The following is a 25648-nucleotide window of genomic DNA, read 5'->3' as shown; positions in this document are numbered from 1 at the left end:
CTCTCCTATGGCTAAATCCAGTGCTTAATGGCTAAGTCTAAAGGACACTTTTCATGTCCAATAGATTCTTAGGAATTTTCGGATGTGTTTGATGTGATTTACCCCTACTTCCATGTTCCTTCTTTTGAGTTTTATTTCATACAACTTTCTGGCTCTTCTACTGGTCTGGATTCTATGCTCTTCTTGCTTCACTCTCCACCTGGAGGGCCTCTACCCACTCATCTTTCTAGACTGGGGCCCAGTGTCACTTCCTCAAAGAAGTGGTTCCTTTTCTTGTCCCAGAAACATGGATGACCCTTTCTTTTTCTTTCCCATTCTACTCTACTCATGCTTATATCATTCTCTCTGTAATGCCTATAATGGCATATATTTACTAGTCTCCTTACTAAGGGGAGTAAGGATTTTGACCAGATTTTTCCAAGTATTGCTAAACAGTAGGTGTAAAAACTTCCTATGGTTCCTTAAATCCCTGCTGTGTACCAGTGTCCACTCTCATTCTCTGGGATGTAGCAAAGGTATGTTTATGTGACGCACATAAGAAGGGTAAAAGCTAAGTCTCTGGATTGGGACAGATGTCAACTGCTGTGTTTCCCCTTGACAAAGTGCTGGTTGCCCATGAAGCGAAATTCTCTACAGATGCAGTTACCAGTGGCAGGAACTGTTAGCATTATCTTGAGAGTGTGGAATGTTTTGCAGGCCTGGTAGTCTGAGGATGAAAATTCAGCTCCCATTCATCTCCCAGATGCCTGAACAATGCCATAGTTGCCCTTTGCTGGAAATATATTTCAGTTCACATGGCTTTAGTGGATTTGGCCCTCTCTTCCCTTTCTCATTAAACTCTCTGCCCTCATCCTTTCCCCTTTCATCTCTCCTCCCTGAAAGAAAAGGAGAATCTTTATCTTTGAAGCAAATATTTTATCCATTATAGGAGCTCACTATGTCCTTTAGGCTTAAATCTTTGGAAGCAAAGTCAGAAAGAAGGAAGACTTTTTTTCTTCTTTGCTTTTTTCACCCAATTATGTCACTCTTCTCAGTAATATGCACAGCACAGACTTGGTGCTTCTCTGTAGGATAATGTGAGGGTGAGAAATACTCCGTCTGCAAAAAGAAAATATGCTGGTTATTATGCCAAAACATAGCCTATAATTCAATTCATTGTGCTGCCAGAAAACCTGACTATAACCTCTCTGCGGCCAGGAACTCTATGCTATTCATCTTTGTAGCTACCTTGCCTATTACACCTGTCATGCCTGTCATGTTTATTAGGGAATCAGGAGGTATCATCATTTCACACAAAATGATAGCCTATTGCCACCATCTTTAGAAGAGTTTCAAAGAATACACAGTTAACCCCTAATATTAATGCACCTTGGAGCTTTAGGTCAGTAGGTCTGAAAAGAGCCTCTTGAATAATCATCTTTTCCCTCCTCCAAAGCCCTGTTTCTCCATATAATCTGGGGTCAGTAACAGCAGTAAGAAAGCCAGCAGCAGTCACATATGTGCAAGTCAAGCTTCTCTCCATCTGCTTCCTCCTTAGGGAAAATCTAATGCTAAAATGACTTTCTAAGGGGAGGAAGCACAGCTGTTTTCACCACCATCTATGGCGTCACGGGATAAAAAAAACCTGCTTCCTTTCCCCTTAAGCTCTGGTTTCTTTTGGACACGTTTTGGATGGCAGCGATAATTCATTTTGCTGCTGGGATGCTGGTTCCAACAGCACCTCCTTTGATGCTTTGGCCTCCACTCCATTTATCTCTGGCCCTGGGAGCCAGGGAGACAGGGCTATTTCTATCTCAGGCATCTGTGTTTTTGATCAGCTCATGTGTTAGGCCAATCTAAGTGTGAGGAGGAACTGAAACTACTTCACACTTGTCTGAAGTAGTGCCTTCATTTGGGTGAGGGGCAGAGAAGTGTGTGTTGATGCCGAGATGCCTGAGTCAGAGGGCAGAGATTCCGGCAGGGACACCGTCACTGCCTTTGACAGTCCTGGTGGAATCCAAGAAATGTAGAATGTGAGTTATAGAGGAAAACTTTGGACAAATCTGGCAAAGTCTTCATATTTCTTTCTCTAAGAATGAAACTATGTCTAGATAGAATCACTTTTTATTTTTCCAGCCCCCAAAATAAGATTATAGCCTGGCCAAGTGACCTCAGGTTTTTTACTGTAGTTTACTCACCTATGTGGAGGTCCTGATTTTCCAGAGGAGCTCTAACTTTAAAAGTTAAAATTGTATACTGATAACTCTTAGATTCTTTTATTTCTTTCATGTGATATCATTCTTCTCAAGAAGGAACCCTTAATTCTCGTTAGTTTGAAGGGCCTGACATTAGTGTGATTTCAATACTCCCCATATGATTGTTGTACAGCCAGGGCCGAGAGCCACTGACTGAGAACCCATAAGAGCATCTCACTCTAAAGTGTAATTCGATGAGTCAAAGATTTACTAATAACTTACTGATATAATCTATCGAGTGGTTTCTTACTCCAGACTATAGCAGTATATAGTTGGCATCTTTAAATTTCATAATTTGTTTTCAGTACAGAAATATATTGGAGTTGGAATACAGGGCTAAGTGACTGTTTCCTTTGTGACTTAACAATGATACTGTGAGAGCTTACGTTTTATGGTGTTTTTTTTTTTGAGGTATGCAGGCCTCTCACTGTTGTGGCCTCTCCCGTTGCGGAGCACAGCCTCCGGACGTGCAGGCTCAGCGGCCATGGCTCACGGGCCCCGCCGCTCCGCGGCATGTGGGATCTTCGCGGGCCAGGTCAGGAACCCGTGTCCCTTGCATCGGCAGACGGACTCTCAACCACTGCGCCACCAGGGAAGCCCGGTCCCTTACATTTTATCAACAGCATTTATACAACCTCATTTTATTTTGGAAACAATTCCACTTCGTCAGTATTTTGGCATTTGTAATGATATGAGGGAAATATTTTTAGAATGCTTCATGAGGAATATTATCAGAAAAGTTGCTTTTCTCTCTGCACACGGTCCGCCCTGTGGTCCCAGCAAAGGTCAAAGTCGGGGATGTGAAATAGAAAAACACTTGACAAACCCAAAGATGTGTAAAGCCGGCCCCTTTCATCTCATGTAGGAAAGGGAAGGAGAAAAGGCTACAAAATGAGGGGAGGTGGGGGCTTCCCTGGTGGCGTAGTGGTTGAGAGTCTGCCTGGCGATGCAAGGGACACGGGTTCGTGCCCCGGTCCAGGAAGATCCCACATGCGGCGGAGCGGCGGGGCCCGTGAGCTATAGCCGCTGAGCCTGCGCGTCCGCAGCCTGTGCTCCGCAATGGGAGAGGCCACAACGGTGAGAGGCCTGCGTGCCACACACACACACACACACAAATGAGGGGAGGTAATTGGTGAGACATGGCTGCAATGCCGTTCTTTCTCTGGATTGAATACCCCAGAGGACATCTGGGACAGTGGCAGCCATTTTGAGAGGAAATCTGAAAGCAGAGCTGTATTCTGGTCTCCCGTTGAAACGTAGGAATAGAGTAAAAGTGGAAGCAGGACGTTTGTGTCCTGCTTGTAATAATTGTGTAAAGTTCCATGTGACTTGGAAAGGCTGCAGATGTTCTCTTGGCCCCTACAAGAAAGCAGAAGGTTGAGAGCCATTGGCTTACTCTGATGCTATGAAGTGGAGAATATAGACAGGACTCAGAGAGCTCTGAATCAGTGAGAACCAAGGTTGGGTCAAGTCCTTAGGGGAGGGCAACTCCACAGCTATTTTAGTTCTCCCCTGAACTCATGGAAACTGCTCCAGACTCCTGGGTTATCTAACTATGTCTGTTCTGAATGCACACTGGTCTAGAGTAAGTGGCAGCTGAATGGTTTAACGTGGATGATTCACACTGAGAGGCGTGGACTAGAAAGACCATGTGGTCAGACAGACCTCATCTGGTTCCAACACTCTCTAGTTTGTTCTCCTTAAACAAGTCATTTAACACCTCTCAGCTGAGAATTCTTCTCTCAGCCTCAGACACTTACATCTAGCTCTTAGAGCAATATAAAAATTAACTACATAACTCTACTCATTAATTTTGGTCTCTTTGGGTCATTGCAGAACTGGACCTGGTCTATAGTGAGTGCTTATACTGGTCTATAAGCAACTGTTGAATGAATTGAATGAATGTCTCAGTTGAATGAATTGAATGAATGTCTCGGCCAAGAGGCTTTTAGCTACAAGTGGCAGACGACCCAACTCAGATGCTCTTCAAGATGAATAAAATTTTAATATATAGGAAACATAATTGAGAAAGTCCAGAAACTTGGCAATGATCAATTATGGTTGAATTGATAGCCCTGTTTTTGTTTTTTTTTAATCTTTTGTAATTCTCTGACTTTGACCTCCTGCCCATGCTGACTTCTTCATAGCTGTACTGATGGCTGCAAGAGTCCTAGACAAAGAAAATTCAGAGAAAAAGAGGACATTTTTGGTGATTCTATCTTCGGAGTGAGGAAATATCTTTCCCAGAACTCCCATCAAAGTTCTCTTCTTGTCTCATTTGACCAAATTGTAACACATGCTCATTTTTGAGTCAAACTCTCAATTAATGCAGTGCACTGACTGCTCAAGGCCTGGGTTCCTGTGCCCGTCACTTCAGGGACAAAGGGATTATCCTTAGAATAATCAGTCTCTGAAGCTAGCAGAAGGGCCAGCTCTGCCTGAAGCACCTGGGTCATATGTGGGAGGGGTGGGTACTTGAACCCAAATTAAGGTACTTTTTGGAAGGAGAAAATGGATGCTGGTGACACAGTCAACCACTAATGTTTACCACAATATGTAAGCACCAGCACTGTATTTGACAGGTAGTGGGCTCTCAATTAATGCTGCCTTTGTTTCTCTTATAAGCAGGACTTGTATAAGAACTCAAAGAAAGTGAACACGTTTTCTGGGGTGGACAGTAAGTAGATTAGTGGGATTGGAGGAGGATGGAGAGTATATCAGTCAGAATCCCAGTAGCAAACACATAATACACTCAGATGAGGCAACTGAGGAGAATTTTTACAAAAGGGCTATTTACAAAGCAAAGGGAACCAACCAGGGATAGAGAGGCACTGCAGTGTTGGCAATGAGGGGTGTGTTACTACCCCTAGGACTGAAGGGGCAATGGGAGGAAACTGTTAATAAACCTGGACAGAGTAGCTCTCAGTTGGTCTCAGTAGTAGGGGTGGAAGTGGGGGAAGGGAGGGGATTTTTCCTCTTAGGGTACATTTGGCAATGTCTGGAAACATTTTAGATAGTCATGACTTATGAGATGCTATTGACTTCTAGTGGGTAAAGCCCAGGGATGCTGTTACACAGATCCATACAATAAAGTATTGTCCTGCCCAGAATGTCAATAGTGTCAAGGTTGAGGAACCCTATACCAGAGAAAGCACTGTGAAAACAGAGGGATGCTCAAAGTCTGGCCTTTGCATATAACTCCAAGCAGCCAGAGACAGGGAGAGAGCTCGAGCAGGAGATACATTCCCTGCCTCCTGCTGGCCCATATCCCCGTGGCTCCCCCTGAGTAGCAGGCTCATTTTTGTAGTTCAGCAATTGTTTAACTGGTTTTGGTGGCCTTCGAAAACCTATCCATTGGATGGAGACCAAACCTATTATAGAAAGGGTCATCATATGACTATTACCTTCTTCAGTTTTGCGTAGGGGTTAATAAGAAAATAGTCATTTGAGACTGTCCTATGTAAAGAAATGAAAGACTTAATTTTCACTGATTTTTGCCACTCTGGCCTCTGACCAGCATGTTTGAGAATTAGACATATATACACTATTGATACACTATATGTACCCATATATACACTATTTATACTGCATGTATAAAGTAGATAACTAATGAGAACCTACTGTATAGCACAGGGAACTCTACTTAGTGCTCTGTGGTGACCTAAATGGGAAGGAAATCCAAAAGAGAGGGGATATGTGTATACGTATAGCTGATTCACTTTGCTGTGCAGTAGAAACTAACACAACATTGTAAAGCAACTATACTCCAATAAAAATTTTAAAAAAGAAAGAGAAGTAGACGTAGGTTTTTTTTTTTTTTTTTCCTTATTATAGATTTTTTTCCCCTTAAGTAAGTATGGAGCAAACTTTTGTGTAGTTTATTATCTGAGCTTGTTATTTATCAATAATTAATTAGAAAAAGTATAAGTGGAAAATACGGACGTTTACTCCTTTCTTACTTCATGCACTTTTGAAGGTGTTCACCCTGTTGTCTGAGACATTCCACTTCAGGGTGTTTCAGTTGGAGGATAACTGGAAAGAAGACGCTCTGAAACTTAAACAAATTAAAGTAATTTAAGACCTTGCACCCCTTGGCTAAGTAGAAGTAAAGCCATGCCGGACAGAATGATCACCAGGTCTACAGCCATGTGAAGACATTCAAGGCTCTTTTCAGTGAGAGTCAAGATAAAAGCAAACTTATGAGTGAAGTAAGAAGCCTAATTTTGTGCTACGGATAATAATTAGCTTCTTGTTTGCTTCTTTCTGGAATTTTTACTATTAGATTTATTTATTTACAGCTAAATGAACGAAGTCATCTAACATATTGTAAACAAACATGGGCATATTTATCAAATTGTATCTGTGGAATGTCTTGGAGATTTGTAATTATTTTATCTTAAAATTCAAACCCAAACAACTGCTTGGTTCATGCAGTTCTAGTAAGTTAGTAGCGAGGAACAGAGGCACAGTCTGGGAGACCCTTATAACTCACTTAGGATGTGCCCCCCCATACCTACAGTGATGGAAATGACACGTGCAGCCCACGGAAGTAAAGAAGTAAATGCGGGGGCTTCCTTGGTGGCGCAGTTGTTGAGAGTCCACCTGCCGATGCAGGGGACATGGGTTCATGCCCTGGTCCCGGGGGATCCCACATGCCGCGGAGCGGCTGGGCCCGTGAGCCATGGCCGTTGAGCCTGCGCGTCCGCAACGGGAGAGGCCACAACAGTGAGAGGCCCACGTACTGCAAAACAAACAAACAAACAAACAAACAAAAAGTAAATGCGCTGACAGATGCATCCTGGACCTAGAAAAACCTGTGTAGAAATACAAATCTGGAAGATTTGTAGTAAAAGTTTTTCGGTTACTCCACCTGCATTTCTGTGTGCAGCTATAGTAGTTTTGAGGGTTTTTTGTTTGTTTGTTTGAAGCAAGCTGAATAGCAAGGTATTAACTATAGACCACAAAAACTTCAAGGGAAGTATGCAGAGAAATTCATTTAGCCTGCTGCTTATCCCTCAGCTGAAAGAGCATGGTCTCTGTTTTGTTTTTGATAAGCCAATGAATTGAAATTAAGATTTGGATATCAAAAAGAAGTTAGAATTTCAGGAGATGAACCCAAACCACTAAAACCCTGAGAGATAAAAAGGTGTTCTTTTTAAATTTCATTATTGTGTCTCCTTTTCCAGCCTCCCCGCTGTCCAACAAAATCCTTCAGAAAGTAGTTACATGTCAAAATCAAACATAGTGAGGCACATTTTTTTTCCTAAAGAGAATATACTCAGAATATTTTCAAAGCTTCTTTAAGAACGGAGGCAGATACTGACAACCTTGAAAACCTTGAAGTGAGAGTCCAGGGAGGGGTTTAGTGCAAAACCTCCTGCAGAAAGCTCACATGAGGCACCAGAGAGGTCTGGTGAGAGAACATTACTTTGTGGACATAGATGCCCAAACTTTACCTTCACTCCCCCAACCTTTGCAATGGAACCATTCCTTTGAACAACCAGGAAATAAACTCAACTTTAGCTTCAGTGTTTTCCAATGAAGCAACCTACCAATTATACCCGAAGACACTCCCTCACTCCCCTGTCACTCCAGGCCAGCACCTCTTGTCACACTCTACGTAACACTCCAATGCGTTCCATATGTGCCTATGTCTGTGTACAAATCATCCATAATACACACTTTGTTTTTTTTTGAGTGGAGACATTACTCTGTATTCCAAGTTGTCTAAGGCTATTCCGTATGATGAATGTGCTGATAACTTTCTGCTATTATTCATCTATTTGGCCAATCACCTCTCAGCATGTCTTCTAGCTCCGATGGCACACACAATCACAGCTTATCTCTTGATCATACATTGTAGCTCAACACAATTTTATCTCTGAAACTACGTACTGTAGCAGGTGTATCTTCCATTATGCCTCTGCCCTTTTTATTCATCTTCCTGGACTGGGAATCCTAAAAGTGGCAATCTTGGAAAGCAAGGTAATGAATCACAGGTCCTACGACACATCTGCTCTCCTTCTAGACCATATAAAAGTGCTTGCTATAAAAGTGATGGATTCCCTAAGCTTGTTGTTCATCTCCTGTGACACACTCCACTCCGTGTTCAAGTTCTATCTGACTCTCTGTATAGCCCTGTGGAATTTGGAGCTTAGGGAACCAGCACATACATACTGATATGTTTGCTATTGCTTTTGCTGTGAGTAATAAAGGCCCTTGTTTCTGACAGAGAGTCTTGTGTCTAGCAACCACAGAACTGCAGAAGGCTACTTGCTCACTTTGCATAGCTATTTCATTCAGTGTTCTACTGCTTCCATCCTCCCTCCACTCTGTCAAACTCATTTAAGTAGGATAGAATCTCCACAGCTGTGAGCCCGTACATCTACCTAAATGCACGGGCATTCCCTTCTACCCTTCCTTCCCTCCTGGCTTCCTACCGGTTTTATCTATCTATCTATCTATCTATCTATCTATACATCCATCCATCTCTACTTATCTGTCATCTACCATTTTTTTCATTTATTCAACAAATGTTTACTGAGCATCTCCTTTCCTTCAGGCACTGTTCCAGAATATGCAAATTCAGGAGCAAGCACAACCAGCTAATATCTCTCATTGTTGTATCTTTATCTTCATCTTTATTTCAAAAAAAATATTAAAAAACAGATTTCAAGGAATACATACAAATAGCACAGTCCATACTAGATATAGGTAAAGAAGAGATGAAAAACAAAGAGAAAAAGGGGAACAGTGCTTAGGGGTGAGATTAATACAAAAGATGAAACATACTTGTTTTTGCTGCAAATTTGGCTCTAAGGTTTATGCTGAAAATTTCTAAGTTCTCTGGGTACAGAAAAGCTTCCTAGAATGGGCACATCTTTCAAGAAGGCCTAATGGCCAGGCACATAATTATCTTCCTTGTGAGATTCTTTCGAGTTGAAAGTGCTCTGCTATTCTGTGGGGGCATCTAATCATGGGGACCAGGATTAAACCGCAGAGTAAGAGCTCATCTAAGCCACGCCCATTTCCTGGGCTTAGGCTCTTCATTCATAAATTGGTCTATTGTACTCTATAGCTTGCGTGTCTTCACTACTGTGGTATTATCTGTGTCACAGTATACAAATGCAGAGACATATGAAGGTCAAGAGTGATTATGACTCTAATCTGAGAGAGAAAAAAATGGCCCTTCGGATAGATTCCTGTATGTGTAGAAAATTCATATTAATTCCTTCACTTGTCCTTCATGGTACCCAAGTGCTAGCGTTTCAGCTCCTTAAGATGCTAACTTGTTCTTTAAGACATCCTTCATATATTAAACTCTTGCAGTAAGGGTTGCTCAGTATGTTACTTGTTCATAAAGGATATCTGCATTTGTCTAAATGCTTATTTAAAAAAGAAATTGGGATTTAGTGCTTGTCGGCACTAATGGAATCAATGGTACTTTAATATGTGTTAATGGTACTTCAGTTCACTTAACAGCAGAAAACAGTGTGGTTATTAACCAAACACACTGTTGTTCCAAATGAAAGAAAACGTGTATGGAATCTAGAAAAGGCAAAGATGGCACATGATTGTGCTAGTGTGAGGTCATTTGAACCTAAACGAAATGTATGCATTTTTCTTCTTTGCTGTGTTTTAGTCCAAAGGGTAAACAAAATTGTAATGGCAGGGGTTGGTGAAGCTATCATGCATCTTATCAAAATTGAAGGTAAGGGCTTCCCTGGTGGCGCAGTGGTTGAGAGTCCGCCTGCCGATGCAGGGGACACAGGTTCGTGCCCCGGTCCGGGAAGATCCCACATGCCACGGAGCGGCTGGGCCCGTGAGCCATGGCCACTGAGCCTGCACGTCCGGAGCCTGTGCTCCGCAACGGGAGAGGCCACAACAGTGAGAGAGGCCCGCGTAACGCAAAAAAAAAAAAAAAAAAAAAAAAAAAAAAATTGAAGGTAAAAGAACTTGCTTAATGCTCCTCTGTGTGAAATTTCAGTGAGATGCTAACCGTCAGCTGCCAGCTCTAGGAAAGGGTTTTTCCTCCCAATTGATGTAAATATCTTTAAAAGACCAAGTGAATAAGAGGGCAATAAGGGAACGTGTATTCTAGAAGAGCAGAGGAGGGCAGTGCATTTGGTTAGACCTCAGCTTATCGTATTAAACTCAACAAAATAAGAAGGCAAATTAATGGTTGAGGTCTTGACTCAAATACCTTGCTTTTGAACCTCCAAGTCTCCCTTTACCTTGCACCTGTATATAGAGTTTGTTCTTTTACTGTTCATTTCTGGATGCATTCATTACATCTGGTGGCACATTTTATAATTTAGACACTGCATGTTGTTAAGTCAAAGGCTAGAAATAATGTTATAAGAAAGTATGACATGATTACCTTCCAAAAGAAAGAACTACTTTTCCAATTGCTATCTATATCAAAATGATCCTAAATACTTCCTAATATGGCTGATTCTTAGCTTTTTTAAAGTCTGGTGAAATGTTTCTGCAGCTAAAAGATTAGTCAAGCATTTTGAATTAGTGGAGAATGTGCTACACTTTTGGAATATTTTGTGTAGTTATTGGAAAATATTTATTTTGTTCATCTCTCCTTAACATTTGTGTTATTCTTCTTTGGGATGGAATATAATAGACTTACATCCTTGGCTGAAAGAAGAAGTCACTTGAATTCTTACAATTGATTTTTAAACTTTTACTTACTGGTTTATGGACTCTAAAAGGATCGTCTCTGAAGTAAAACCTTTCTCAAGTCTTGTATAGAATGCATAATTTTTGGCATTGTTGGAAACTGAAAGGATGTCTAATGATTAAATGTTTGAAATACTAAATTAGAAATCAGGAAACTTAAGGTATTATCTCAGCTCAACACACCGTGGTCTCAGATACTGTGCATTGCTGAGTTGTTACAAAACCCAATAAGGCAATTTTAAGAAAGTGCTTTGTACTTTTTGGAAGAAAGTTTTTATGTCAATATAAAGCATCAATATGAGTCGCTTGAAGTTCCATTGCCTGAAATCTGGGAGTCAATACAGTATTCGCTATTGCTAGTGTCTAGTTACATAAAACACTCTAAGATTATACTGTCAATTTAATATCCATGCAGGGTTTTTGTTAATGCACACTCTAAAAGGGGATGCTAAACAATGAGATCAATGAACTATTAGATACCACTCTGTATGTGGGCAACATTTCTTCCTGTATCATCCCTCCTAGTTTCCTAAAGAAACATTTTCCTATCTTGAATTTCAACAGGTTATATTTACTTTCACATCACAGAGACAAACATAGTGTCTATTTTTTTTCTCTTTTTAAGAACAATGGAAAACAAAAATCAGTGGTTTTGAATATTTCTCAAAGGGAACCAATAATTCCACTGTGAAACTACACCAGGCTGCTGGACATGAGTCCAACAGCAATGAATTAAATCAATAATGCCACAGCTTCCGCCCAGAAAGATTAGACTGCCTAGAAGGCAAGTATATATGTAACACCATTTCTGCCACAAGACTGTAGCTATTTTCAAATTTTAAGAAAATGCATTTCAGGTAGCATTCTTAGCATTTTAACATGGTTCTTCAGTGTTCTCTTCAGGGTGAATATCTATCATCCTACAAAATGAGAATTCAGGGCACATGTCAAACTTTCAAGGAGGGACACTGGGAGGTGATAATGCCCAAAAGATAAATTGGAACGTTACCGTAGGTATTAGCCCGTGTAAATGCTGTTTTCAATTTGTGTAGCAGCCACTGTAGCACTTTCAGAACAAGATAATGAATTAAATGTAATTCTTGGCTGTCCCCTGAAGTCCTAATAAGGACCAAGCCGCTGAATCCAAACTGATTTGAAACCTGTCCTGGAACCATGACATAGATGCCTCACTTTCATTCTATAATTGAGCCAAGACAAGCTTTAATATAGCTTAATTTCTATCCTTGAAGGCACTGACAAGAATGGCTCCTGAATTATAGCAAAATCTCATGTGTTTTCTTGTTTTATGAAGGACTCAATAAATGCCAAGACTTGTCCTTGGTTCTCATTTCTTAAGTGGGATGGTGTTTATATTTTAGCCCAGAGAGGCATTGCTATTATCTTATGCATCCTTTTTTTTATCTGTTAACTAACATAATAATGGCAGTATAAATCAGCTCATTTGTTAAATGGTTCTCTAGGCTGGCCTTAAGAAAACGTTAGTTTTAGGTAAAACACTTCAATCACTCAACATGACCTCACCTGATACAGTCTGGTACTCTGAAGGATATAAATAAGATATTTCTCATCTTAAGGAGCTCACAATAAATTTAGATGGAGGAAGTGGAGAGTAAAATTGAAACACTTGGATATTAATATGAAAAAATTTTTAGCATATGAAATTCATTTTAAGTGGACAGAAAATGTTGCAGATTTTGTTTGTTTGGCCTTCCAATATTAGCTATTGCTATGAGTGTATTGAGAAGGAGTTTGCAATGAGGAAAAATTGTGAGGTTGAGTTAAGAAGGGCTTATCTTCTTTGGAATATGCAAGTTGATATTTTCTAAATTCAACTTGTATTTTAATTCGTGTTTTGCAGGGCTTTTCCAAAATTGGTTCAACCAACCAGTAAATCAAAAAGGATTGATTAAAGCATTTCATTGCAAGGCACTGTTTATAAAAAAGTAAGAAGATAGCATCATTTAGGTTTGAATGATGTACAGAGAGAACCAGCTTATGGAGTCAAGATTTTCTAAAAGAAGAGGCAGAGTGACTCAGAGCTCCCTCATCCGCAACCAAGTCATCAGAGCAACTCCACTTCCATGAGGGCACCCAGGTTACTGCTTTACCTTTTTTGAAGCTCTTGCTGGCCCTGAGACCACAGTCTTACACTTCTCTATCTGATCTCTTGCCTCTAACTACTTTGCAATTTGCCCTCTTGAATGTCTCTGTAACCAGAGTCCAAGTTCTACCCGACTCTGAGTGTCTTATCATCCAGTCTCCAGGGTCATTCCAGCCAGTGGCTCAGGCTCTTGTGGGATTTCCACTATTTAAGTCTGTGTGGAAGTTTCCCTCCCATTATCCTCCAGATGTGTTAGGTTCAAACCCTCAGTGTATGATACTCTTCCTAGTACCAGGTGGGCCTTTGAGACTTGCAGAATTCAGGCCCAGGACGTGGTCTCTAATTAGCAGGTGGATCTCTCTTTTGAGCACTGACACTGAGGGAGTGGCCCCAGTAAGTTATGCTGAGCCTCCAGCGACCACAGCATAGAGGTCAGGGTCCCGTATCCTTCCGGAAGGAGAAGGAAAGCTGTGGCCTCTGCCTCATTTGCCAGGGGGCCTGGCTACTCTTGTTTGTGTGACTTCTGTGGAATTAATATAAGTCAGATAGCATTCTTTCTATTGAGGCTCTTACAACCAAATACTTAAGACAGTATAAAGCCAGAGCTTTTCTGGATTTAAAGAAATGGAGTCATTTTAAGAAGAAAGAAAATTGTAGCTTCTGGAAAAACAAGGTAAAAAAGCAATGAGATCTGAACAGTAGTAAATGTATTGTTTTATTCAATGAGAGAGAAGACAAAAAATTATTATATACTTAACGATTTCCTAAAAGCACAGCTTTATTTATTTATTTTTGTACTTAGTCTCTGCTTGTGGTTTGGGACATTTCATTAAAAAAATGTTAAATAAAATGTTCCCTATCTATAAAAAACAAAAACAAAACAAAACAGAAGAATATCTTTGCATTAACAAAAGGCATGATGTAGAAAATAACTTGGCATTGATGGAGTCCAGACAACAGCAGAGTTGCTTGGGAGAACCTGGGGTCAAGCATCAGATTGGCATATAGTCTTGAGAGCAGGGCCACATCACACAGTAAACAGGAATTCACACAAGGAAGCGCCGAGAGTCCCAGAGGGAGATTCAGGATACTAAAATCAGGATCCCGCATTGATAATCAAATGGGAATTCATGTGTCATGAAAAAGAACAGGGCTATCAGGCAAGGTGGCTCTTAACAGATTTCCAATCTAATTTGTAAACAGATAAACCAATGGTGTCTTCAGTGTAGCTGAGGCTTCTGACACAATCTCTGTGACAAAATTTCATTATGTGAGGATACGAAGAGAAATAGGCACATAAAAACTAGTCAAATAAATCCATATATCTAAAATACATTCTATGTTTCTTGTAATCTATTCATCACAGGTGTGAGAAAGAATCCCTTCAACAAGAAAAAATTGTTTAAAATTGGATATTCATTCCAAAGTATGAAGATCCTATATCTTTTATGGTTCCCTCTTACATTATCCATCAAACAGCAAATAAAGTCATGTGCAGAGGTTTGGGGAGAGTCCCCAGTGAGGGCTACTGTGAAGACAAATGGTTAATGTCTGCTCTCCCAGCTGCTCAGTTAATTACTGTAATAGAAAACATCTTGAGGGAAAACACTGCATACAGTTATTAGCAATTAACCCACAACTCTAAAAATCACAATTCTTACTAATAATAGAACATTGCCCAGCCAGCCTCATTATAATCTCTACACAAGAGTCTTGTATTTTCAGAAAATGTGAAATCTTGTAGGTTACTACTATTTCAAATGCAAATAGGAACTTGGGATGATGAATATGACATTGAGAAATGCAAAATGGAGTAGAGAAACAGAGAGGCCATGATTTATGTGGTAATAAACTAATTCCCAGACATGCAAAAGATTCAGATATATTAGTCAAAAGAACTTCCCTCTGAGTGTTTACTACAATTACAGGGCCCGGTGGTGTTAATGGTTGATGGTACTAAAGTGGTAAAGAAGGTAGGATAAAGAATGCAGGGCAGGAGAAATCCGTGAACTAAAATAAACAGGTATGGTATTGCTTTGTTTTTCTTTGAATCATGGAATCTTCTTAGACACAGCAGGTCATGAAGCTCCAATGCTTTTCCTCCCATTTGGATATGTTTCATCTACTGTTCCCCATACTGTTGACCTCATTCAATGCTTACCAGTCTTCTTGCCTTTCTAGAACACACTAAGTTTATTCTTGTCTCAAATTCTTAACACTTGCTCTTACTTCTATCTGTAATATTGGTCCCTCAGGTTGGGTGTGACTGCCTCCTTCTAAGAATGCAGATATCGACATAGAAAAGGCCTGATCACACTACACAATAGCCTGCCTCTCCTTTCTCTTTCTGTTCTATAACATTCTCCTATTTTTCCATACATATACATCTATCTGATAGAGTAGCCTATTCTATTATTTCTTAATGTATCATATTAGGCAGTATTTATGGACTTCCTCCCTATTTTGGATCCATTATACCCCACTCCAAACCTTGCTTTCCACTATGCCTTCAGTAGTTGTTTCACAAATCTGTGTCAATATTTGCATTATTTTATAGATGGCATATTGTTTGCAACTACACCAAATAATGTCAGGATATTTACTTTCTCAGTAAACTTTGTTTTTCCTTCAGTTAATAATTTTCTTGTGTTTCTTTTCTCATTGATCAGTAGTTAGTTTTCTCCCCAAGTGTTCTAATGCCTAGAAATCATTTCTGTAACTCCCAAACACATTAAATGACCCTCCTCCCCTTTTATCTTCCAGAGATTTTTCCTATATTCTCTACTTACTCGCTGGCTGTAGGAGGCTTTTTAATTTTGGCTCACAGTTTGGGTTGTAAAACTTCCCTTTGTCACCTTCCTGAGAATACTCTTTTCCATATTTTCTGGTTTCCGTATTTTCCTTTCTTAGCTCACGTCCTCATTTTGCTGGGATATATCCTCCACTAGCTTCCTATGAAAGTATATGTGAGTGGTCAGTTTTTTTGAGCTTTTGTATATCTGAAATGTCTTTCTCTTAAACTTGATTGATAGTTCAGACTAGTATGGAATTGTAGGTTGAAAACCATTTCCCTCAAAACTTTGAGGTTATTATTCCCCTATTTTATATCACTTGGTATTTGTTTTCAGAAGCCCAATGCTATTCTGAATGATGTCCTTCGTATTGTACTATCTCTGCCCCTTTTAGAATTTTTTCTCTGTCTCTGCTGTTGTGGAATTTCAAGATGATGCATCACTGTGAGTTGTTGTCCCACAAACTCTGTGTACTTGGTCCATCTGGAGATTCACGTCTTCTGGTTCTTAAGCTTTTTTGTTTGATGATTCCTCACCTTTGTTTTCTCTTCTCCTCTCTTTCTGCTTCTCCTGGATTAATCCACTCATTTTATTTCCTTTTATTTCCTAGTTTCTCTCTCTTCCTCCCTGCCTCTGTCCGTCTGTCCCTCCTTTTACCTTCTGAGAGATTTCCTTGATTTTCTCTAACCTTTCTATGGAATGTTTTTTCACTGCAGTTATCCTATTTTTAATTTCAAAAAGATATTTCTCACAGTGTTCCTTTTCCATAGCAAAACACTTTTTTGTGTATGTGAATGTAATATATCCACTTTCTTAAGATAATATTTATAATTTGGGAGGCAGGGGATTTTTTTCCTTTTCTTTCAGGTTTCTTTTATCTGTTATTTTCATGTGGTCTCTACATACTGGAAGCTTTCTTTATATCTGGTGACCCTTAGCTGATTATGTTTAAGAGTAAGCACTACAAAGATTATTAGAAAGAAGTTCTGCTTTTGTGGGTGGGTGTAGTCAAGTGGTAGACTTAACTGGAAGATTATCAATCACTGACCTTTTTACTGGGGTCTCGAGAAAACAGTCCTCCAACCTCCTGCATGGTGCATGATATACAGTTGGATATAGGTTTTCTGGGACCACAGGTGAGAAGGGCCATGAGAGGGCTTCAGTTTATTCTGTGGACGTTCCACCTAGTGCTCTTGCGTTAGCCCTCTGCCAACCTCTGTTTTCCACTGTGTCAAGGATAAACCCCTGTAATTCAATTTTTTCAGAGAATACATCACCTGGGTCTTGAGGGGTCTAAGGAGAGGGAACATCAACTACCCAATATATTTTACAAGCATACCCCTCATTTTAGGCATCACTCACTCCTTCCAGGTTTCTTCAAGCACCAGATTTCTCAGATGTTCTCTCTGGGGAACTAGCTCACTTCTCTCCTCCTAGGCATTGCCTTTTACAGGCACCTACCTTGTAACTTTCGTGACTTCTATCTACCAATGCAGTTAGTCATCCTGCATCAGGCTTCTATCTTCCAAACTCTTCTTGAAATGGTTGACTAGTTGTCTCCTCTCTCGTTCGTATTGGAGGATAGTAACTAAAAACATTTCTTTACTCTTCATTTAGTAAAATTTGGGGAGAGAACAGATGTAAAATATTATGATCAATTCACTGTATTAAACTGAAACACTATATTTTTTTCAGGACAGAGCATCTATTTTTTAAACTAGTTGCTACGTTTATCTAAAACAGTGGTTGTCAAGCTTTAGTGTGCATCAGAATCATTTGAAGGGCTCGTTAAAACGAATTGCTATTGCTCACCTCCAGACTGGCTGATTCAGTAGTTCGGGGATGGACCTGAGAACTATTTCCAACAAGATCCCAAGCAATGCTGATGCTGCTGGCTTGGAAGCCACACTTTGACAAACACCAATTTATATGTAAGGACTTCTGGTTTAATTTACTCTGGTTCTAGTCTTTTGTATTCAGAAGTATGTGCCTGCTGATCTCCTAATCATCTTTTATCACCTACCCCGTATACATCCTCTGGAAGGCTTTGCAGATCATATAGAAAGCATATCCTCCCTCAAACTAACCCCTTTCTCCTCTATATTTTGTTTTTGTTTTTTTTTTTTTTGCGGCACGCAGGCCTCTCACTGTTGTGGCCTCTCCCGTTGCGGAGCACAGGCTGCGGACGCGCAGGCTCAGCGGCCATGGCTCACGGGCCCAGCCGCTCCGCGGCATGTGGGATCTTCCCGGACCGGGGCACGAACCCACGTCCCCTGCATCGGTAGGCGGACTCTCAACCACGGTGCCACCAGGGAAGCCCTCTCCTCTATATTTTATTGCTACTTGTTATACTAATCACATAGGACAAGTCACATGTCTGACTTCCATAGAAGAAAGTAAACTCTTTGTGCGTGTAGCACCTGCCTTATTATTTATTTACCTTCTTCTCCTCCGCCTCCACCCTCCCTTCTCCCTCCAGTTTCCGACCTCCACTCTTTCCCCTTCTTCAATTCTCTTATGGGACTCATTGCCTCACATATAGAGGCATGATGAACGGAAGTTTTGTTACCACATGCAGTTGATACATAGGACATGGGTTTGGAATGGTTTCTCTCAGAAGTTGTGAATGTCTTCATTCATTCCTCAGTGTGTCATGTAACCGTTGGCAGGCACATTCTTGAAGTCAGGCGTGCAGCTTACAGCAGCTTTACTCAAAGTAGCTGATCTGTGAACTCTTCATTACCTGGTCCCAAGCCTACCTCAGAAGGAAATCAATGGACTGCATACTTCACTGGGAAAGTCTTGCCATTAAAATATATCAGCTGAACTAAATAGTGCACTTAGTGATGCAGTCTACTTTCATTCTGGCAAAAGCTTCTCATCTCGTCAGGGACGAGTATGAAACACGTTGCAGTTTGGCACCGGTCAGCAAACAGCACTTAAAAAATATATATAATTCACCTGTCATAAAATTTACCCTTTGAATAAGTGTACAACTCAGTGCTTTTTCATGTTTTCACAAAGTTATACAACCGTCACCACTACCTAATTTCAGAGTGTTTTCATTACTCCAGAAAGAAACCCTGTACCCATGAACACTCTCTATTTCCCACTGTCTCCCAGCTCCTGGTAACCACTAATTTACATTCTGTTTCTATGGATTTTTCTATTCTGTACTTTTCATATAGATGGAATCATAAATAAGTACGTGGCCTTTTGTATCTGGCTTCTTTCACTTAGCATAAGGTTTTCAAGGTTCATCCACATTGTAGAATATATCAATACTCCATTCCTTTTTATGACTGAATAATATTATGATGTATGGATATGCCACATTTTGTTTATCTGTTCATCAACTAATGGACATTTATGTTCTTTCCATTTTTTGGCTTTTATAAGTAACACCGTTACAAATATTCTTGTACAAGTTTTTGTGTGGACATATGTTTCTCATCCTCCTACAGTGGAATTGCTGGGTCATCTCGTAACTCTGTGTTTAATGTTTGGAGGAACTACCAAACTATTTCCAAAGTGGCTTCACGGTTTTACATTCCCACCAGCAACGTGTGAGGGTTTAAATTTCTCCACGTCATTGTCAATACTTGTTACTGTCTCTTTGATTATGACCATCCTAGTAGGAGTGAAGCTGTACCTCATTGTGGTTTTGAACTGCATTTCCTTAGTGGCTAATGATATTGAGCATCTTTTCAATGTGCTTATTGGATATTTATGCATCTTCTTCAAGAAATGTCTATTCAAATCATTTCCCCATTTTTATTGTTGCGTGGTGAGCATTATTTATATATACTGGCTACCAGTTCCTTATCAGATATGTGATTTGCAAATATTTTGTCCCATTCTGTGGGTTGTCTTTTCACTTTCTTGATAGTGTGCTGACTGCACTTTGTATACCATAGCACTGTAGCTGAAGCTGTCTGTCTCACATGCTTCAGAAAACACACAGTCAAAACTACAGAAAATGTTCCAGGAGCAAGCGTGTACTGTGTTTGTATGAAAGTGGAGGATAGTGAACTTTCAAATACACTAGCTTTGGGTTGGTGATTTAGAGCCTCAGCTATAACTTGGGCTTATCCTTCCAGAGAATAGCCGACAACGTTTCCTATCTTCTTATGTGGGGTTTAAATGGATAGGCTCAAGACCATATTAGCTTTGATAATTTTTCCTTAGGGGGATATTTTTTCCTTATTTACACTGAGGTTCATGTGTCACTACTATGCTCAGTGATTCATTCTTGTGAAACCCTCCTCTGGTTTATCCATATTGAGTTGGAGAGGAATGGAAAATTCTATACTATCAATGATTGATTTTGATCTTTCCTGGTTGTGAATGCTTAGTTTATAAAAGGTGAGCTAATGGCACAGTATGAGTAGCTTATTGCAGCCAGGGCCTAAATAACTGGACCCACTATGAAGCACGCAGCAGGCTGTGTTGCTCCATCTGTGTGTTCTTTAGGATTAGATCTAGTCAACATTAGCATGGTTAGTTGTTGAGGCATTGACAGTGGCTGTTAGGATTTGATCAGTTACCCAAGGCATTCAGACATTAAAAATTGGAATTCAGAATAAAAGCTTCCAGGGAAGGGATTTTTGTATTCACTTTTTCTTCTTTGACAGAAAAAAAAAAATGTTAGGAAAAGTGGGATGTATGCAAATAATAGTAAAGAAGCTCTTTACATACAAAAATTAGCTTTAAGTCACCCCAGATAGTCAAAGCAATCTTGAAAAAGAACAAAATTGGAGTCCTCACATTTCCTGACTTCAAAATATACTACAAACCAACAGTAATGAAGATGGTATGGTTCTGGCAAGAAGACAGATATATAGACCAATGGAATAGAATAGAAAACCCAGATGTAAACCCTTGCACACATGGCCAAACAATTTTGACGAGGATGCCGTAACTACACAATGGGGAAAGGGCAGTCTCTTCACCAAACGGTGCTAGGAAAACTGAATATCCACAGGCAAGAGACTGAAGTTAAACCCTTATCTCACATCATACACAAAAATTCACTCAGAACCGATTAAAGACCTAAACATAAGACCTAAAACTATAAAAGTCCTAGAAGAAAACAAAGGGGGAAAACTTTAAGGCATTACATTTGGCAGTGATTTCTTGGGCATGATGCCAAACGCACAGGCAACAAAAATAAAAATAGACAAAGGGGACTACATCAGGCTTAAGAATTTCTGTGCATCATAGGAAACAATCAACAGAATGAAAGGCAACCTAAGGAATGGGAGGAAATCTTTGCAAGTCCTATATCTGATAAGGGGTTAATATCTAAAACATATAAGGAACTTCTACAATTCAACAACAAAAACAAATTACTTGATAAAAAATGGGCAAAGGATTTAACAGACAGTTCTTTAAGGAAGATATACAAATGGCCAACAAACACATGAAAAAATGCTCAGCATCCCAAATTGTAAGAGAAATGCAATAAAAGTTACAATGAGATATCATCTCACACCCGTTAGGATGGTGACTGTCAAAAGAATAGAAGATAAGTGTTGGCGAGGATGTAGAGAAATTGGAACTCTTGTGCGCTGTTGGTGGAAGTATAAAAAGGTGCAACTGTTATGGATAACAGTATAGAGGTTTCCCCAAAAACCAAAAATAGAATTACCATATGATCCAGCAATCCCACTTCTGAGTATATATCCGAAAGAATTTAAAGCAGGATCTTGCAGAGATACTTGCCCACCCACATTCATTGCAACATTATGCACAATAGCCAAGAGGTGGAAGTAACCCAAATGTCCATCAACAGATGAATGGATAAACAAAATGTGGCATATACCTATAATGGAATATTATGCAACCTTAAAAAAGAAGGAAATCTGTCACATGCTACAACATGGATGAATCCTGAGGACATTATGCTAAGTGAAATAAGCCAGTCATAAAAGGACAAAACCTGTATGATTCTACTCATGAAGTGGCTAAAGTAGTCAAAAGCATAGAAACAAAGTAGAAAGTTGTTTGCCAAGGGCTGAGCAGAGAGGTGAAGGGGGAATTCCTGTTTAATGGGAATAGAGTTTAAGTTTTGCAAGGTGAAAAAGTTCTAGAAATCTATTGCACAACCACGCGAATATACTTAACAATGTTGAACTATATATTTAAAAATGGTTAAGAGATAAATTTAATGTTACATGTTTTTTTTTTTTAACATACACACACACACGGAATTAGCTGTGTAAAGTACAGTTTCCAAAAAAGTACAAGTCAAATGTTTATCTGGGCTGATCTTCTAATTATGTTCTAATAAATATACATAATTCTGGAGTTGGTAATTCTATTATAACGCCCATCTGATTGGTCAAGTCTTTACGGCCAATGAGTAGCACAGTACTGAGAAATTATGTATTAATCACTAGACAGATATCTTAGGAGTTTTATGCTAAATTTATCACTTTCCTTAAAAAGAGAGCTGTTGGTTTGTAGGGACAAAATTTAGTGGCAGATGAAACCAAAGCAAGAATGATTATTCACATCTTGGTGTGACAATCCCAGTTGGTTCCTGGGTGAATTTCATTCTATTTTGCCTGACATCAAGATTTCAATGTACATGGCTCATTAGTGTTTGTAGGCATTTCTATAATGGCAATTTATTACACTTTCAGGTGACAGAATCTGTCCTTTGAAGAACTGCTTTCTGACCTGCTCCTCTTTCCACCCACAACACCTGCCAGATGAAGTGGCCTGTTCTCTTTTCCTGTCCCCATACAGACACTGGAAGTTTTTGTGTGCAGGAGAGCGGCTGAAAAGCTTTGGCAGGAAGGTTTTTGCAGCAGCCTGCCTGTCGAACTGCATGGATCAACAATTTCTCAATTAGAAGAAGATAGACGAGAAGATAAAGTATGCGGGGACTGTAAAGCTTCAAGCAGCAGCTGAGGAAGATTTTGGAACATCTGGTCAGAATATATTTCTTTTTAGGTAAGCATTCCTTTTTACAACGAGCATATATAAAGCGTGAAATTGGCTTACCCCAGCTCCTCCTTACAAGGGAGAAGCTAGTTAGATTTATCACTCCTTTGATGCAGGTCTGGAGAGAGTGGGGTAGCATGTGGCATTCCCACCGGAGGTTCCCCCAAATCCTTTGGGCTCTTCTCAGAGAGAACATTTGTCTGCTATATCAAACCCATTTTTAAAAACCTGTTCAGGTTGGCAGTGTAAAATACCATTCACAAAAATAAAACCCAATTCATGATGTGTCTGTTTTTTTCCTCCATGAAATTTATGTCTGAGCAACGGATGCCATCATCACAAAACTTCTCTCTCTCTTGATTTAAAAAGTTGATTCTTTGTGTATGTGGCTCATTCCCTTGCTTTGTTAAATTTTAAAATTTCTTTCATGTTGGGCAATAAACGCTGAATGAATGGTTTTGTCTGTATCTGGCTTCATGTTGTGTGTTCATAGCATCCCCAAACCAAACTGCATTGCTTTTTTACTGTGTAAGACTGTAACTAACAGGTTTCATAATGCACCCTTTTTTAAGAGAATAGCATAACCAGCCAATAAAACCAAATTACCAGTTATTTTAAAATTGTATGAACAGACTGCAGAAGGAGAGCTGAGTTCAAATTAGGGCTTCCCAGTTCATGGAAAATTTTAAATCCCTATGCTGGAAGAGTATATTTCATTTAATGGTAATTGCTTACATGGCATTGTGTTATATTATTATCCATGCTACAATAATTCGAAATCAACCTCACTTTATGAAATATACACTAATCACATTTAGCGTCACATCCGAAGTGCTTTTAAATATTCATCTATAATAAACATGGTTTTAAACTAATGTACATAAAAGGAAATTTTTCTAATTTGGGATTTTCAACTTACTGATTCACTTCCCCTGTACCCAAACTAAGCATGCCCTTTATTAAACAACCATGCAATCAGATAATTTACATACATTCCTGTATTTCCCCATTATTCTTTAGCTCTTAAAATAGTTCTGAGTTTCAGCTGTGGCTTACATAAAATTTAGCCTTGTAATAACGAAGGTCTATTATTTATGCAAGGCTTTCTGTAATATAAAGAAAAAAAATGATTAGAAACTTTTTACACTCCAGGAGAGAATGAGATTAGTTGAAGATAGAGCCCTACGGAGTTAAAACTATTCCAGAAGCAAAGAAAGGCTTAGCAAATCATATGAATTTCAGGGTACAGTTAAGCTATACTGTCATCTTTGGGTGTGCTATACATTTTCATTAAAACAATTAAGATCAAACTATATTGAAATAACCCGGAGTCTTTAGGTTTCATCCAAAGACAAACTAAAAGTTGAATCAATGGAAAGAGTTAATCTTTTCACCTCTACTTACATCCAGAAGGGAAGAAAAACAGCCTCACCTTATGTAGTTAGTACACACAGTTCAGGAATCACCATTACTGTGAATTACCAGTTTCCTTTTCTTTATTTCCGCCCTCACTGTGCCCTGCCTGCCCTTGGTCATTTCACTGTTCATTAGCACCTCACTAGAAGAGGGAGAGGAGAAAGAAGAGGATGTGAAATTAAGCATTCAACTTTGTCACTTGGTAACAAAGGTGACAAAGAGGTTCAGGAGGAGTTAAAACTAAGAGTTAAAAATAGATGTTAAAATTATCGATGTGTTTCAGTGACCCATGCTGGGCATGTCATTATCAGAACTAATTAAGAGTTAGCCAAGTGACAATGCATTTCTACAACAGATGTCAGCACTTTCCCGAAATCCGCTCTGTGATTGGAGAAGGTTTGGTTCATGTATAACAAGCATTTAGAAAAAAAAGAAAGAATGAATCCCTGTTTTATAAAATAAGGGGTTCAAATAATGATTTCTATTGTGCAAATTGCTTCAAAATTCTGTTTGTTAAAGACATCTGTCAAAAGATAGAGATATCATCTAGTTGTATATTTATGATTTTTCACTTTAACTTCAATTTAAAAAAAAGTAAAAAGAATAAATATGTCTAGGAGAAATAGAGAAGACTGCAGGGTGGTGTGAGCTCCAGCTCCCCAAATCAAGGAGGGCAAAGTCACAGAATGCGAAATAATTCAGGAGTGGAATGGTTCTAACGCACCCTCATCTTTTTCTTTCTTTTCATAGAAACCCCAAAAGTTTGTTCCCCAGTCTCCCCTGTAAATGCCCAGTTGCTTCTTTAGTTGCAGAAAAAGAAGAAAGAAAAGAAGGGAGAACAATGGCTCAGAAGACTGAAACTAAGAGCCAGATGGTTAATTCAGCTATGAAGGGCAAAGGGAAGCCCCAAACACCATTTGGGGTAGATCCTTTTAAGGCTCCTAGGATTGAGGAAATCAGGTGGTACCACTTTAAATGTTTGACCATGAGTGAGTCATTGGAGAGCCACTTTTGGTAAGTTTAGGAATCAGAGAACAAAGTTGTCCCGCTGCAGATTGATCTGTTTCCTGCAGGGCTGAACAGATTATGGCTTCGGAGCCGGGCTGTCCTTGTTGGAGGGCACAATGCACCATAGATTTTTATTTTCACGAATCAGACTCCAGAGGTTTGTGGTCTTCCAGACAGCAGCTGGCGCCGGGCAGAGGCATCTCTTCGGGCCGGAGCTGCTGGCGACCGCGCAGCGCTTGGCTATGCGTCCCAGGCAGGCGGGCCAGCACCGCAGCCTATGCCTCCCGTTCCGAGCAGACGTCGTTCCCTTCTGGAAGGGCTCTGGGGGCTCGCAACTGACTGCTCCTCAGCAAATTTGGGGGAAGAGGAGCTGGTTTGAAGGAAAGGAGGGAGTAGGTTTGGAAAAGGGTTGGCTCCTTCTCATAACTCTGGTG

The 25648-nt window shown here is 39.8% G+C and overlaps 1 long non-coding RNA gene across 2 annotated transcripts in view; it reads left to right on the top strand.

The window, feature by feature from the left end:
• Positions 1-23234, top strand: part of LOC132424949 (uncharacterized) — a 125407-nt gene extending 102173 nt beyond the window's left edge. For both annotated transcript variants that reach the window (XR_011246448.1, XR_009519310.2), the window contains exon 7: positions 22487-23234. This is a non-coding gene — a long non-coding RNA (uncharacterized lncRNA). The remainder of the gene's footprint in view (positions 1-22486) is intronic.
• Positions 23235-25648: the final 2414 nt, after the last annotated feature.

Source organism: Delphinus delphis, chromosome 4, assembly GCF_949987515.2.
Source record: "Delphinus delphis chromosome 4, mDelDel1.2, whole genome shotgun sequence".
NCBI classification, from domain to species: domain Eukaryota; kingdom Metazoa; phylum Chordata; class Mammalia; order Artiodactyla; family Delphinidae; genus Delphinus; species Delphinus delphis.
Note: the sequence above shows the minus strand (reverse complement) of the source record. Positions and strands in the feature narration are given on the sequence as shown.